Source organism: Schistocerca cancellata, chromosome 4, assembly GCF_023864275.1.
Source record: "Schistocerca cancellata isolate TAMUIC-IGC-003103 chromosome 4, iqSchCanc2.1, whole genome shotgun sequence".
Taxonomy (NCBI): domain Eukaryota; kingdom Metazoa; phylum Arthropoda; class Insecta; order Orthoptera; family Acrididae; genus Schistocerca; species Schistocerca cancellata.
The window spans coordinates 934,221,812-934,232,350 of NC_064629.1; positions in this window are offsets into that span (position 1 = coordinate 934,221,812).

Genomic DNA, 10,539 nt, shown 5'->3' on the forward strand with positions numbered 1-10,539 from the left:
TTTAGGAGAGCAGTGACTTATTTCTAATCATGACAAAACTTGATCACTGAAACAAAGTTGAGCATGGAAAGACTACTTCCAGCCACAGCTAACTAGAATTATTGTTAATACAAGCTGAGGATATACTGTTTTACTTGGTAATCTGTCAGTGATAGAAGCAATTTCATTTACACACGCGTCGTTTTCTTGGCTTGCAGGCATTCCGCCTACCTGATTACAACTTTATAAACCAAACTGTCTACTACAGCAGACAACATGCCCCAGCATGGAGCAAACTTCTTGCAGCACACAACTGTGTGAGTGTCCGGCTCTCAAAGATGTGACGGTGTGCTGTGTGCCTCACATTTTTTTTCTTTCGAAGATGGGCAGTACGAAGTGGTTAACTGGAACCGCGAAGCAAGTGAACAGACACGTTACTGGCAGGAGCACCTAGTGACTTTACCCTTTTAGAGGGTTTCTGTGAAAATGAATTCAAATGGCAGTTGAAATAACACGACTTGATAATTAATTTTAGTAATCTCACAGTGTCTCAAAGTGTTTTACCACGACACAATGAGTGTAAATCTATTAGTGTAAGTATGCAGTTTCTATAATTGCTTGGCTATACGTCCCCATCACTTCCACCTCTTTTTCATTACAATTGTAATTATTTATTAGGAAGATGCACCAGAATAGCTGCTTATAATAATTAATCTTTATTAACGACAGCACCTGAGAATACAATTTTTGTGAGACCGTGTGTACATGTGAATGTCATTTATATTAAAGTGGCTGTATTTGTGTTGTACTCACGTCTAAAATGTTGTGACGTCCGTATTACGTCATTAGTAAACTGTATTATAACTCTCAATGTTTTGATTAGATGGTAAATGGCGTAAATATATCGAAAATAATACGTTAATTACGGTCTGACAGTAGTTTGACAGCTCGACTCTTACGACATTATACATTTACAAAAATTACACAAACAAACAGCGATATTATTTTACTAACTAAATTTTGTCAAGATTATCTTCTGTTGTTTTATACATTATTTCCGATTTATTATATTTCTTGTTGTAAAAGTTCAGTAAAGTATCTGAGGTAGTATTTGCGTCTAAATTCAGTACGCTCGTTTGATATTTCTTGTGGATATTTTCGCGTGTGTATATAGATGTACAATTTTTGAACAATGTTCACTGCAAGGCCTTTTGGTATTCTGTGCAATATTTGGAGCGTATTTTCGATTGTATCAGCAGAGTGCTTTTGATTATTCAAACGTAGAAAAAACTCAACTGATTATTCTTGCTGTTTCTAATGTGTTCTTTATACCTGATGTAAATTTTTTTCCTGTTTGGTCAATGCAAAAGCTATTACATGTGCTACATGTGATTTTATGTATGCCTGGGTCATCATATTCGAATGTTCATGTGGTGGAGGAAAACAACTTTATTGAAGGGTTGTTGCTGGTTCTGAAGGGTAGCTAACTACTTGTGGCTTTGAAAAGTACATTAATTTTGTTGCAGATTTTACCAGAGCGGACTGTTTGCATGTGTGTTATCTTTTGTTTGTCTGATGTTTCTCGAGTTAGGTGTATCTCGTTATGTACTGTGTTCTGTTTGGGTGTTTTACATTTGCAGCATAATTTTGCGATTATGTTGGGGTGAAAGTAATTTGTATGGGCTACATAACGAAGCGTGTTGAATTCTTTCTGAATCGGTGGTTTTTCTAAGGTACGTTACACAATCGATTGATCACTGAATGGAAAAATGTTAGTTTATGCGACATTGTATGAAGGCAATTGGCATGTATGATGTTTTCAGAAGAGGTATTCTGTCTATAGATATCAGATGTGTGGTAATTATTAGTTTTGCCAATCGCGAGATCTAGATAGTTGAGGGTATTTCGTTTTTCCATTTTCCTTGTGAAGTTAATTTTAGAGGGTAGATAGCTGAGTGTTTCTCGGATATTTTAGAGATCTTTAACTCAAGTTGGTCTACTCTTCACCAAACTGTATACTATTTTTGGTATGCAGATGGTGACCCTCATTTTGGTAGACGCAGGCCGCGCAGATATCATGTGTTGTTCTTCTTGTATCTCCTGTTAATTCCTAACATATATCGCTGCAAGCAGGAAACGAAGTAGAATGCCTTCGTCCAGACTACCGCGGTGCCCTACCTTAGTCGGCGGAATGGCACAAAGATCGCATTGCTGTGGAGTGGCTGCTGAACTTCCGGTCGCTCAAAGATTTTAGCGCGACTATGTTTGATAGTAAGGTAACACGATGTAGCCCAGAAGGAGCCAGAGCAGCCACACTAGAATTATATGCATTTGATGGAATGAGTTCATCAGCAGCCAAATAATGATTATACGTATTTGATGAAATGAGTTCATTAGATGAAGACAGAAGTGATACATGTTGCTATCGGCTTCTTTGTTACTTTTCACTATTTTTTCGGTGTGTTAATTTTTCATTATTTTGGTCTGATTGTAATTTCGTTTAAGGCATAGTATCCTTGACTAACTTTTTTCAGTTTTTAGCATTTCACTATGCTGATGGTGTCTAAGTAAAGTTTTGGCATTATTGAACACATTTTTCTGTTGAATCAATGCCCTCTTTTTCAACGGACGATACAAGAGATTTCCTCGAAAATGAGTCAAATGCTTTTTCGAAATCTATGACTCCCAAAAGAAAGAGCTATTCATACTCATTGCTCCATTTTGTGATTTCATTCATGACTCTCAAATGATGTCTTGTGTAATATTCACCTCTGAAGCAACTTGTGACTTTTCCTGATTGATATCCAATGCTTTTTCCGTTTTGCGATTAGTGTTAATTCTATTTAATATTTTGTTCATTATGAACAGAAAGCTGATAGAGCTCATATTTTATGACGTATGTCTAATCTCTTGTGAAGTAGAATATTTACAATATGTTTCCAGTTTGAGGATTCGCCAGTCTCTACAGACGTTCCACAAATAAATTTTCAGGCTCTTTTTGTATTATTTAATCCCCATATTTAACCACTGCAATCGAAATACTATTCACGTGCCACTTCTTCATTCATACCATGAAGGCCTTCATAAATCTAATCTAACATTTATTCTTGAATTTTGTTATTTCCATTCTTAACACTATTTGTTTCTAATTTGTCTAATGTAGCATAAAACATCTAAATACACCTTGTTATGCCTGCACAATTTTGCCTCTGATATTAGTTACTGTGCCAGCCTCCACCTTCTCTCATGAACTGTTGTGTGGTGGCTGATTATCTTCACATTCTTACTGTTTTCAGTTGTTCCTCTTATCATTGGTTTTTCTGATGTAATAGTATTGTAAATATAATTGAGGTGATTAGCTGGTTACTTCTGATACAATGAACATACAACAAAACTGATTCCATCAACCGACTGAACAGAAAAATAGTCTACAATCAGTCTCATATGAATCCATAAACATTCACAATTTGAGTGATTAAACAGCATGTGAGGTGACGCCGAGAGGTGGCACTCGAAGCTACTGCCTGAACTCGCTGTCATAACACTAGCGCCGAACACGTGGTGCCAGGAGGAAGAGCGTGGTGAATGGGCTGACAGCTAGACAGCGCAGTGGGCTAAAAGGCGGGCCGTAGTGTAAACGAAGGCGCTTGCGTGAGTCGAGACTGACATACATTTGCGTGCCAGGACTGGCTTCCTGGGAGGAGGCGGCGGAGTTTTGTTCTTAAGTTCTCGGATGAAAACTATGGGTAGCTTCGGCCGTTGATGGCTGCAGCTTGTGAAACGAATGGCCATTATATTCAGCAAGCGTACAGTTATGTAGGGCCACTAGCACCAAGAGAAATGTAACCTCATTTTTATTCGTAACTATGAAATAAGCTCATCAACAGTTCAAATACTTTGTTCGATAAACTTAGCAAAAGTGAAGCATATAAACTAAATAAACCACTACACTAATCAATAAAAATTCAATTCCAGTTACGTACATAAAGTCAAATAGACGTACACTACATAAAATGACAGCTACTTTCAAACGTTAAATTTAAACGGATTAAAAGTTATCGATAGGAAAATTTGGGAAGAACGCTGTATGGCCGGCCGGTGTGGCCGAGCGGTTCTAGGCGCTTCAGTCTGGAACCGCACGAACACCACGGTCGCAGGTTCGAATCCTGCCTCGGGCGTGGATGTATGTGATGTCCTTAGGTTAGTGTGGTTTTAGTAGATCTAAGTCGATGATCTCAGATGTTAAGTTCCATAGTGCTCAGAGCCATTTGAACCATTTTTGAACGCTGTAATTGACACACCTACACTCTGTAAGGCCCTTATTAAACTGTAAAAGATCTCTGACAAGACTTCAGTAAAACTTATTTGACCAGGGGAGGTGGGGAAGAGACCAAACTGCGAGGTCATCGGACTCTTGTTCCCAGTAGAACTATTACACAAGAGAAAGAAGAAAACAAAGAAGACGTACAGCACAATAACAGGAGCAAGGAAGAACCAGAAGAACGACAGAAAGACAACACACACTACAATGGACAAAACAGGACAAGAAAACCACAGAGAGACGCAAGAAACAGAGGGAGGAGATTAAAAACAAGAAAACAGATTACCAGGGCTGGCTGACAATGAGAATAAAAAAGGACACGCCAGCCACTCTGCAACACATTAAAACCTCAAATCTAAAAGCCCTAGGGTGGAGGACACAGAGGGACAAAGGAGATGCGCTAAAACTCCGATCAAATGATAAAACCCACCCAAACGAATAAAACCCAAAACCGAAGGTAGGGTGGTGGGAAAGATAAAAGTCCGCCGCAGAGCGGCTAAAAGTGGGCAGTCCAGCAAGAGGTGGACGACTGTCATTTGGGAGCCACAGCGACACTGAGGTGGGTCCTCGCGACGGAGGAGGTAACCGTGTGTGAGCCAAGTATGGCCAATGCAGAGCCGACAAAGGACAACTGATTCCCTGCAAGAAGCCAGTAGGGAAGACTTCCACACATAAGCAGTCTCCTTAATGACACGGCGTTTGTTGTGCACACTGTTATACCACTCCACTTATTGACTACTGTATATGATGCTTTTCAGGAAGACAGAAAACCATTTGCCTCTAAACTCACCTGCATTTGCGTTAAAGGACGACATAGAGTGGATGGATTGGTTGGTTGAGATGGGGTTGTAACGACGGGCGATTTAATGGTTGACTGACAATGTATTCTAGAGACAGAGACAGAGACAGAGAGAGAGAGAGAGAGAGAGAGAGAGGGAGGGAGGGGTAAGTTGCTACAGGTCATTTGACTATTTTTTTTTCCACATATTCCATCAGGATGCATCAGATGTGTGGCACAGCTTGCGTTTGACTCGTATACAACCGCATGTCCTATGTGGGTCTTAGAGCAGTGTCTAACAGTAAACCTCTCGCTCATCAGAGGACTTCCATCTCGTGTGTGATGATACGTGGCACATTTCTGTAAACGAACGAAGATATATGCGATGTACTCCATTCCCGTATTGCATATTAAGTGTAAAACCGATACTTCAGTTTCATAACTAAGTTAGCGATAGATGTTTGTGACACACTTCAGTCCTCGTGTATACCTCCGCTTGACAGATGTGCTGTTTACAGAGTTAGAGGCGGCAAGACTGCTATGTGTTTAGCTGTTTCCTTGTAACAGGTATTCTCAGTTATTAACGATCATTTTATACAGAACTGATGTGGGCATAGTACAATTTCTGAACCGTGATTGGATGTGGACAGTGGAAGGTATACATCTCTGGAAAGCTATATTGTCCATGTATCACACAGAGCTAGTGTTTTACAGTTTGTTACCATAGTTAATCGTAGAGAAACCAGCAAGAAGCATGTATGTCATGCACTGGAAATATATTTGTTACACTGGAATATCAACAGCACCGCATTCCAAACGACAAACTCAAGCGATCTAACATTATAGCCTGTTTTAAGTGCAGAACGTTGTAGCCGTAGGAGTGCAGGCGTTTATGTTCTCTCTTACCTTTTCGGTACTGATCCTGGATTCTAGAACCATACTTTAGAGTTGATAGCGTAGTTGATTTACATAAAATGCTTCGAACTCTATCCTTCTGGAGCTCCATCGTGCATAAAAATCACCCATTTCTGGTTCTTCTTAACCCTGTTCTATTTCATCACAACACTTTCAAATCTGTTACTATACACCGATAAGGGGTGCTAACCTCCTCAACGTGGGTGCATCTGGGGACATCTTCTGCACTTGGATGGGTGAGGACTCGGCAAGCTCCATTCATTCACGATACGTGGAATGTAGCGGTCTACTTCTGGTCAGCTGCAGATTAAACAGCAGGCTGGGCTGGTCAAAGACAGTGCGAGGAGGCTTTTCCGTCTCTAATTTTATCCTAAGACTGCAACAATGCTCTATGACTCCCATCCGCATAGAGACAAATCGTAAATTCTGCACCATGCTCGAAGTGTAAGAAATATGTAGAGTGCTGTCTGGTCTACTTTGATTATTTATGTGTCCGACAATTAACAATGAATGGACGTACTGGTCAGCCATATATCTACATTCGCAATGATACTCGCAAAGTAGAGAAGGGGTGGTTTAGCTATGATATTGAAATTGGGGAAACATGCTGTCACATCATTGGCCAGTGTAGAAATTGCTGTAAAAATGCTAAAATTGTTTGTGCTATCAACTGTCATGCTTATTATTACATTAGAGCGGAGTGTGCCTTTTCCACCCCATCCATCCACTGAGAGGCTGTTGGTTACCACATAATGATTGACTGACAACGCTTATTTGAGTTCAGGAAAGAGTTCTGTGGATGGGTGACACCGTCTGGGTGTTGTTGGCACTGAAACAGTGATCGTGTAAATAAATGCAGTATGAGGAATCAGTCGAAACGGAACGCAGAGACATAAGCTATTCCGTTACTGTGACAGATGCGTTTAAGTGTAGAGGTTTGCCCGACTGACCTATCTTCCCTCAAATATTCAAACTTCCTGCCAGGTGGGCTTGGCAGAGGGGGAGGGGGGGGGGGGGGGGTGACACTTTCCCGCGATCTTGGGTAATGGTACTCGCATCATCAGCTGACGTCACAGCAGCCATCTTGAATGTCGTAAATCCCATCACAGTGCAACGTCTTCGATAAATGCGCTTTGGGGTGATGACCTTGTTGTCTACAAGAGGCCGTGGATTTGAACGTCTTAATGTCAGTTTAGAAACTGACACTTACCTCAAAGTCATGGCATAAAAATAAAATTTTTGGCAGTGTACAAAGTGTCTTAGAAAATAATGTTTCGGATAATGAGACAGGACCACGGGGGGGGGGGGGGGGGGGCATCTCTTGCAACTTACAGTATGGACTGAGGGATACAATCATCCTCCTAGCGTACAGGTGATGAAACTTTAAACTGGTCTGTGCAGTTGATCAATACCTGTATATTTAATAGGATCGTCACATATGCTCGATGCGGTATTTGGTTTCGATATATGGGAGGAGAGAGGTGCTTTAAAAATCTTATCTAGTTCTCTATCGAATGAAGTTAATTGAGCTTTTATCGTTCATAGTTTCTCTCTGATGGATGGTGCAGAACAATGAAGATAGCATGTTGGGGAGATAGATGTGAATGGACGTAGATGTGTAGTATCTGTATCTAGTTTGGGGACGCGCCACAATGCACCCATTTCCACCGAATGGTCATAGCACGATTCTGTTGCACTAACTCAGATCGCTGCGTTTCTACACGGGTTGCATGAGGTGGTGTATATAGCTTTCTTCGACTTCTACCCATTTTCGACTTAAATTGGAACGATCACATGCGCAAAACTGCGGAAATGGCAGCAGACACAGGATGTGTAGGGACTGACTAAAACCACGTTGGAATTTTATGGTAGCAGAAAGGTTCAAGAAAGGTGACTCGTTTTGAGATATGAGAGTGCCAGACATATGATTCACCTGTGGCTGTAATCACTGAATGACTTCTCCATAGCATCGAACGCAGGTATATGGTTGAATGGAAAGACTTGATTCCAAATCCCAGCCAGCATTTCTAGTGGGTAGCATTAGAGATCTGAAAACTGAGTCTACATTTCTTACAACCTCAATCAGCACACCATCTTGATCCTTCTCAATCAACCATCGCCTATAGCCCAGTGTATATATCACCGAATCTTTGACATAGAATCGAGACAAAATGTGTCACAAATACTGTAGAGATATCTAGCTGCAGTGGCGTGAGGGATTCACAAATACCGGTTCATACCACGTTCCTTAGCCGAATCACTTTCTAAATTGGGTAATTTTATTATGAGGTTGAACTGTCGGCGACGTGTAAGCGCACTGTTGCTCTGATACTATATACTCCAGCGATCGCCATCACAGTATTTATCTGGACAAAAAACCACTTCATTCAGAGGTAATGTCGTACCTCGATTTGCAAAGCGGATATAGCTTTTAACATGGATACTTGTACGCGCCTGTAGAACCAAGACCACTTGTGACATTAACATGCAGTAGTTTTTGGGATCGAGTTTTTTAACATCAGGTAGTTTGTAAGACGATTAAACCTCTCTTTCTAAGACAAGGTGGTACCACTCGCAAGAAAATGTTATGAGACATGTCCACCCATGGTTGATATTCTCTCAGTATTATTTCGTATTGCCAGCGATCAGTTATTGACGAAGTATTATACTGAGTAGAAGGGGGTGCATGATAGGTTCGCATTTGAGCATCAGGCTTATAAAGTATGTGTTGGTGTTCTGACACGTACAAAGGAAATTACTATGTTCAGTCGTAAAGAAGGTATGGATTTGATGTGGAGTACTGTGATAGCATGGGAAGAGTATGTCAAGTCGTAAGAATGGGTACCGATATTTCAATTTCCAGAGCCACATTCGTCAGCAGGGTGTATTTCCGATACTTCGATCATTGTTGAGCGTCATTCAGCTGAGGCCACAATGGTAACATTTAGTTATAAGTACAGGGATAAAATACATGTGTAAACGATTTCATAGGATCATTCTGTCTATGTGTGATTGGCCTTCAACACCAGGGACCTGTGCTGGAATGATTCACGTTAACCTGTTAATGGCAGGAGTCGTCCGCATGCAAAGGCTGGTTGGAATGCAGGAATGTAGCTGAGTTAACTTTGTCGTCCTCTAGACGGCAGAATAGCGAACTAACACTTAGTATGTGTTGGGCAGCTTACGTGATCACGTGTAAATTTGAGAAGATTGAATACGGATGTGTGTTTGTGCTGGATCATTATTCCCTTGAGTGCATCTAGCAGGTCAAAGTCACATTTGCCAGTTTTCTGGACATGAGAAACACCTTAGTTAAGCTTGTAAATTATAGGGATGATTTGAAATCTGTTACATCATGGACATCGGTATTCACGAGTGGAAATATCAGTTTTCTCTATTTGTTTCGAGTTCTCACATAAAGGTGTATATACAGTGCTGTCTGTCTTTGCGGTATATGTATGAATGATGTAAAAGGGATAATTTTGTATGGCGCAGGATACGAATTGTATTTTTACTACATGGACATGGTTTGAGATCGTTTTTGTGCTCTGATATCCAAGCTCCTGTCCTCAGTTGGAGAGCGCTGTAATTGAGTCACAGTCTTCCCGGATTTGACCATATGTAGGGGCACTTTGCAGGGCCTAATTGACGGTGCAATATGGTGATCTGTACAAAATACAATAACAGTGCTCTATTAATTCACAAGACAACCTTTGTGCCAGGATGTAGGAGTGTGTACAAACTGAATCGAACAAGAATGGAGGTAAGTTATGTACTGAAAGTGCTGAGAAAGCAAGTGTTCAAAGACAAGTTGAAGCAGACCATCCATCTACGGTGGTGATGCCGTCACTCATCCGTCACTGTGCTATTAGGAGATCTCCAGACCTGTAGCTGTAGGATACAGAAAATTTGGGACATTTTTCTCTTCTGTATGACAGTGCTTCGAATTCTGTATGTGTAATTGTTCTGATTCCCCCCCCCCCCCCCCCATCAGTGCTTAGACTGTGATCTCTTTCTAAACAGCAAGAATGCTTTTATGATTAATGGTGTTTTGCATGAGTGCACAGGCTTTGTAGTGGTGTGAACGTTTAACGTTTTTGACACGTATATTGACAGCAGGACGAACATTTCACCGTGAAGTATTAGCCGCACTGGGTACACGTGCACAGTAGACACAACTCGCAAGTTCCGTTTGGATCACAAGGAACAATGTACCCTGTGCTATTCTGGGAAGCATTGGGGCATCTGTATAGGTGCTACAGCTGCACCACAGAAATGCGTCAGTGCGCCACTAATGGCATCTAGGTGAACAGGGCTTTCGACAGGAATTTCTCAAGTGTCATGTATGAAAGAGATGTTACTGCCTCCTCCTTGCAGGACCTGAACTGACACCTACGCGTCGCTTGGCAGCTGACGGCAACGGCAGCGGCGGCGGTGGTGGCGTCGGGCGTCGAGTGGGGGGGGGGGGATGTGTTTTTTATTGGTGATGTTTTGTTTGAACTGTATTCCATAGATTTCACCGACCAATAGGATGCTGCGAATTAAG